Consider the following 7,461-nt stretch of genomic DNA (forward strand, 5'->3'; position numbering starts at 1 on the left):
TCATGGCAGCCACGCACACTCCTCCAGAAGTACTCCTCCTCGGCTCCACCGCTTCATTGTCTTCCTGCACATGCTCCCCTGCTTTCCCGAGTCAGGCCTGAAAAACTCTCAGCGAGAACAAGTGTTGCATCAGGGATGAAGCAGCCCAGCGTGGCGTTGGACTAGCGCCTGCCTTTGCAAGGTGTAGTATTCCAGCCACACACCAGACACCATCACTCCTTGGACAGGATGAGTATTTATGATGACCCCAGAGCCTGCATTAATTCATTTCCCATGATCCAGAGACTGGAAGACAACCCTCAGCTTCAGTAGGACATTGGCTCAAGCCCATATGCATCAAACTGTATCAGCAACATCCAAGCTGTCCCCATCTGTTACCCTGACTGTGTAGTTTACAGATGAGAAGCAGGAAATATTATAAAATACAATGTGCAAGCCCTGCTCTTGTGCAGAAGTATGAGGCATGTTTAACTTCTCACACGGAGCGTAATCGCGGCTGTCCCTGTGGACAGCCAATAACGCAGAGACGTCGGCACACATGCCAGGCTTTCAGCACACCCTGCTCAGCTCAAGCAGAATTAAGGTCAGCTCACACCTTGCAGAGCCCCAAACACGTACTTTTCAGGAGCATCAATCAGGTTGAGATAATTAATATCAATATTTACTCATCTTCATTAATATCCATTCTATACAGTGTGGAATGAAGTCTCGGGAACCAGAGGAGCTCTCTCAGGAGGCAGGACTGCTTTTTCCAGCACACTTGGCAGGACTGCACCTATCCAGCCCAGGACCAGGAGAGCCACAGGCTGGGCTGCGTGTTCTCCACTCGCCCTCCCACCGTCACCTGAAGCATCACCTGAACCGCAACCATCTCCGAATCTCCCAGGGCAGGGCCAGTCCCTGGTGGGTTTATGACTCCCTGGGGCTGCACAGAGCCTCCGAGGAGCCCAGGAGTTTGTGGGTGCTCACTCCAGGGGGAAAGGGGAGCCTTTCTGAGGTCCCCCTGCGGCAGCTGTCGAGGTGCCGCTGCCGCCTCCCCGGTGCAGCCGCCTGGCAGCCGGCGCGGCAGCCGCAGAGCAGGCGCTTCCCGGGAAGGGTCGGTGTCAGGACGAACAATGACTGCGTGGCAGCGCTGGGAAGCGGCACAACAGACTCTCAACACAGAAATTACTCCAGGCACAAAGAAAACACCAACAAAGATCATACTCAACAAAGAGAGGCAGGAATTTCACAGCAGAAGAGAAGAATAGAGACTTTAAAAGCTGCTTTCATTTCACTTTGCAGCTCTGTACATGGACAGTCAAGCACCAGAAACGTTAGGGCTCAGAGCACACTGCAGGTCACCAGGATTTCCTCATTTATTGCTTATTTCTTATATAAGCTCACTACAAACACAGGAGTCCTCATCCTCTTTGTATTGTCTGGAAACAGTGAGAATGAATAGGATCTTTTCTTTTTCTCTCCTCTTCCTCTGAAGGGCTGCAGTAATGAGCAGAGGATATAGTTCACTTCTGTGAGAGAGGAGGCTATTAGAGCTGGTGCTAAACACCCACATCAGAGCGGCTGCAAAGCAACGGCTCCCTCCTCTCCTCCTCCGCGAAGTCACAATCCAGCAGCTTCACTCAGGAAAGACAAAAAGGAAGGCAATACTAATGGACACTGCCCAAAGGATTGACTCCTCCCGGTCCCACGCACGAGCAGATCCCCTTCACGCTGAGGTTCCGCTGTCGGCAGCGGGGCTGAGAATGGGGGTCAGCCCCAGGAGCCGGAATGGGGTGGCTGCAGGGAGGGGGATCGATGGGAAGAGGATGCTGCGGTCGGTAACTGGCCAGATGCCTCCCGACAGCGAGGGATTTAGGTTCTCTGAAAACCCCTGCCACGAGGCCAGATTGAGATCTGCTGTGACCCTAAAGTGATTATCGTCTTAAAGTAGGTTAGCGTGTTAATAAATTAATTAAGCACTGAGGTAGCCAGTTGTCTGAGGAGAGAAGGATTAAAATTACCTCCTAGATAAATTAGGAGCAAGACGTCCTGCGGGGAAGGCAAAGAAGGGAAGAGCTGAACCCTAAGGACTCCTGCGGGAAACCCAAAGAAGAGACTGGAGGTGAAACCTACCCTGCGTGCCCATCACTGGAGAGCGTGCCTTGATGATGGAGAGCCTGCCTGAAGTCGGCATCCCCCGTGTTCGGTAACTGCCAGCCCCAGCACCACCCAGCAAACAAACTGCACGGGGAGGCACGGGTACTGAAGGGGATGACAACTTGCAGCTAAAGCTGCCACAAATTCAAGACCTGTCACCAAACTATCAGCGGGATGAGATAAACGCTCCAGGAGCGCCTCGTCCCTCCTCCCCTGAGCAGGCAGTGATTACTAAGGACATTTCCATGAGCAGTGTATGATCTTTATTTTTTCCATGCACAATGACCTTTAAAAGTACTGGCTAAGCTATTTGCATTGCCTAGCCCGGAGTTTCAACAGACAGCAGGAAGACGAGCATTAACCTTAATGGCTAAATCACTTCATGCCACTCTGAAGATGCAACACTCCCATGAGTCGGCAAAAGACCGTTTTCATTTGACGATTATATATTTAAACAGCAACAAGCGTCTCTTAAAGCTCAAAGTTATATGCCTGGCAACACTCCCATTGTTTTCTGGAGGGTCAGCCCAGGAAAACACCCTGTCTGGGGCTTGAGCAGCACTTTGGGATGTTTTGCGGAGGAAGCAGGACACCTTTGAAGGCTCCTTGCTGCTCTGAGGTGGGGCAGGAGAGGACATACCCCAGACCAGCTTTGCTGCCTGCAATGGCTCCTCTTCTGCCACACAGGAGCTGTGAATGCAGGTCTGACCCCCAAACCACCCTGCAGCACTTACTGAAGGTTTGCGACTCCTTTGCGCTGGGATCTCACACATTTTTTTCAGAGAAAAAGAACTTTGTAACACATGAGTTATATTTATAGCCAAAATAAAGAAGCAGCATAAAGAGCATGTAAATAAAATCACAGCCCCCTCAGCACGCTGCTTAGCTGAAAATACTGGCTTTGGAGCAGGTTTATTTGTATGTTCATAAACACGAAGCCCAAAAGGAGTAAGTAACACTGAAATAAATTCCTAGAAATTGCAACGCTCATGGCAAAATGTTGTGTGCTATTCAGCCAGCTCTGATAATTAAAACCTCACATCCAGCCAAGGTCAAAATATGGCCCTCAGCCAATGCATATTTACTTCCATGGAAAGGTTTGCACTGATCCTAAGAGATTCCCAGAAAAGATCAGTTCACTATCCCTCCCACAGGCACACAGCCACCTCCGATAATACAGCTGCTTCCTAGCAGCTCACAGCATTGCTCTGCGATGATTTTGAAGGCAGATGAGGGCAAATGCTACGGTAACCAAACCGCAAGCTGTGCGTTCTTGCTCTGACCCAGCCAGGGCACCCGCTCGAGCCTCTCCCTCTTTATCATATCAGCTTTAATGACTGTTTAAAATCCGGACCTTGGAGAGATTGCGGCACCGGCTAAGCCTCAGCCCGTGCTCTAATTCCGATCCGGAGTGCTGTCATTAAGCACCGATGTCACCTCTCACAGCGGGTGGCTTGCAGCCCACCCAAGCACTAAGCATGTTTTGCTCCAGCGGCTGGGGGCGAGTGAGCAGCACCTATATCCCCATACATCTGTATGTGCAAAGAGAGGATGCACTGCCTGCAGAACAGCACTCCTCTGCCTGCCGCTTGCTTGCTTCTCCTGTTCACCCTCCTAAACCCGCGCTAACCCCGACAAAGCCATCCCAAAGAGAGCTCCGCGCTGCAGAAACCCCCGGGATCCCCATCCACCCCCCACACAGACAGTGGGGATGATATGGGGTTTGTACCTGCCCAGGCCAAAACACAAACACAAAACGAGCCCTGGTGACGAGTCCAGACCTGAAGCGCGGACATGGAGGGACGGACACACGCCCAGGAGACACACGGGCACCTGAAGAAGCCAGCTCCCTGCCCCAGAGGTCTGTGGCTGCTGCCAGAGGGCACGGGAGACACCGGTAACATCTCCAGCTACCTGGGGAAGATTTGACAGAGGACATCTGTCAAAGCCCTCGTACTATAAACTACTCAAGAGGAAGCATGTGATCGTATTATTGGAGCTTGTATTGTGCTGCTGAGCAGTGCTATTCTTCATGTCCTTTTGTCATTTAAGAGAGACTTTTGTGACAGCATTTGCCTATCGCTTGTAATTCCATGCAGGTTTGTGAAGTTCCCTATTTTAAAAAAAAATACCATACATTAAGTTTTCCCATTCTCATTTTTCATGATGTACAATACTGTCTGAATCAGTTTAAGATCAGGCCTGTACATCATCGCTGGAAATGAATACAAATACCTCTTCTTCCAAGTCAAATTAAATAATCAGGAGATACAGTGGCCACTTGCATATTTAATACGAAGAAACGCAAAGCCCGGCGCTTCCTGCTGCCGTGGGAGCGCCCACACGGCAGCCTGGCCGCCGCGGGGAGAGCCGACTGTTCCAGCCAGGAGGGTTGTGAGGATGACACCGGCCCCGCGCCGACGGCCGCATCCAGCAAACCCTGCAGAGGCACAGCCCGAGCAGGAGCTGGGGTGCTGCCGGAGCCAAGGGGCAGCGCAGCCCCCCTGCAGCATGGCTCTGCCCTCCAGCAGCCCCGGGGGCCATGGGTGCTCTGGGAGGGGGGGTCCCTGGGGATCCCACACACACACACACACACTCTTCTTCCCCTCTCCAAAAGCCGGAGGGATGCAGCCACCAAGCATTGCATTAGCAGGTTGCCAAGGGCCTGGGGACTGCCCTCAGTCACATTTAAGTTTTCATGCACATTTAATCCAAAACATATCTTGAGCCTTTATATTTGCTGCCGGTGATGCTTGCGTGGCCCAGCATGGGCTGCGTGGGCTCCCCGGGCACTCGGCAGCCTTTGCCCTCACCAGGACCAGTGGGGCCAGGGCATGGCCCCCCTCGCTGCCCGGGAGCCACCCACCACGGGCTCCTGGGTTTGCAAAAGATGCTAACCAGGAGCAACTGCCACATGGCAGCTCCAGCAGCCTTGGGGGAAAGAGAGATTGGGACAGCACACAGCACACCTCTTGAAACCCATTATCTCCTTTAAATTAGCTGGAATTATTCTGACTGGATGCAAAGAGGAGGAGCAGGCATGGAGGCTGATAGCAGGCAGCTGGGGGAGATGCTGGGGCTGCAGGTACACAGACACAGACACAGACACACACAGAGACAGAGACAGACACAGAGACACACACACACACACAGACACAGAGACACACAGAGACACACACACACACACAGACACACAGACAGACACACAGACAGACACAGACACACACAGACACACACAGACACACAGACAGACACACACAGACACACAGACACACAGACACACAGACACACACACAGACACACAGACACACACAGGCACACAGACACACACAGACACACACACAGACACACAGACAGACACACACAGACACAGACACACAGACACACAGACACACACACAGACACACAGACACACACAGACACACAGACAGACACACAGACAGACACACAGACACACAGACACACAGACACACAGACACACACACAGACACACAGACACACACACACACACAAACACACAAACACACAAACACACACACACACACAAACACACCCTGGCTCTTCCTGCCTGGGGTCACAGGCACCTCTCAGCTGTGGGGTGCTGCAGGGTGCCACAGCCCTTTAAGGGGCAGTGAGCGTGCGGGGGCATCCTCGCCCCCACCTGCCCAGCTGGGCTCAGCAAAGCCCAGCACTGCCCACACCCCAGCTGTTCTCCCCAGTTCCAGCATCCAGCTCAGCCACCCAGCTACCCACCCGTGCTTTGTACGCCCAGCCATGCCTCCAGTCATCGGTGTTAGCCTCCGCCTTGACTGCTACAGCGTGATTTTGTTTGGGTGATGGAAGCTAAATGCAGTAGTCAAGGCTGACACATAACGCTGATTGATATATTGGCGCATAAGAGTTTTTATGTTACTGGCAAGTGACTATCCGGCAGTGTGACTAGCTGCGTGCCCCTTTCCAACTAGCCAGCAAAAAAAAAAAAAAAAAAAAAAGAAAATAAAGCAGCAGTGAATGCAGCAGGAATGCCAAAGGAGAAACTGCCCTGATGGCAGGGTCCAGAGCCGTGCATGCCCCAGGCCCAGGGCTTGCTGCACAGCCCGAGGAGCAGAACCCATCTGCCTTCAACCATGCCAAGCAGTCGGGCTGCAAAGAGAAGACAGGACCCCCAGGTAAAGGAGGTGCCGAAACTCGTGCTTGGGATGAACAGGACCACCAGCATCCTGCCCTCTCCCTGCCTGAAGCTGTGCCTGGGGATGGCCAGGCGTACCCCTGACACCTTGTCCTCCCTGAAAAGGACCCGGGGCACATCAGAAGTGCGCTTGGTCTAATCCTGTGCTGGCACCACCCAGAGCCACGGGTTCACCGGGGAAGAAGCGGTTGCTTCGCTGCCCAGCATCCCAGCAGCATCAGCCAGGATCGCTGCAGTCCGAGTCAGAGTCCCAGGCAGCAAGTGAGGGAAGTGGACTTGAGCATGGGACTTGAGTAGCAGCTTTTATGAGCTTTACACAAAAAAATTATGCCTTTATAAAAGCTTAACAGCAGGTAGGCATAAGGCCATGAGAAACAGGGAGGTGGTAATGGTCTTTTGAAAGTAATTCCTTTCAACCATAAAACCAAGACTTGATGAAAATGATAAGCCATGGGATGTGGCTGCCTGATAGCGTATTAACATAAATGCTTCACGTAGCAGCCGCAGCGGCCTTGCGAGCCAGCAGAAATGGGGGGAATTAGCAGCCTCGTCAGCTGACGTGGGGAGCTGCTTCACAAAGAGCCCCGCGAGGGAAGCGGCGGCAATAATTAATTGTTGGGCTGGAAATGGGCCCACCTGAGTGAGCTGCCTCTCCTGCCCGGCAGCCCAGGCAGGGGCTGAATGGGGAGCAGGTGCTGGGGAGTGAGAACAAGATGTTGTCTGATGCCACCCCATCTCATCCCACCTCACCCCAACTCATTCCACCTTATCTCACCCCATCCCACCCATTCCAGGCAAAATACTCCATTGTTGCCCAGTGCTTGCTGCGGAGAGCAGGAGATCTCGTTTCTACCTCATTTGCCACCTTTGTGTTTTCTTCCTCCTGTTCCCTGGGGGACAAGTAGACATCCCTGCAGATGTGCGGGAGACAAGCAGACATCCCTGCTCTCAGGAGACCCGTTCCCAAATCCAAATCACCGTTCCCCAGGGAGATGCTCACCTGCAGCAGGCTGCAGTGTTGGCAGGCTGGGGGCTCCCTCCCTGCCCCGTGCTGCCCACGAAGCTCCCCCTGCCCGCTCCCTGTAATGGACCCATAGTTAGAAACACAACTTCTGACAAATGAATTTTCAGAA

The sequence above is a fragment of the Tyto alba genome, unplaced genomic scaffold (genome assembly GCF_018691265.1).
Source record: "Tyto alba isolate M040663 unplaced genomic scaffold, T.alba_DEE_v4.0 Super-Scaffold_5, whole genome shotgun sequence".
In the NCBI taxonomy this organism is placed as follows: Eukaryota; Metazoa; Chordata; class Aves; order Strigiformes; family Tytonidae; genus Tyto; species Tyto alba.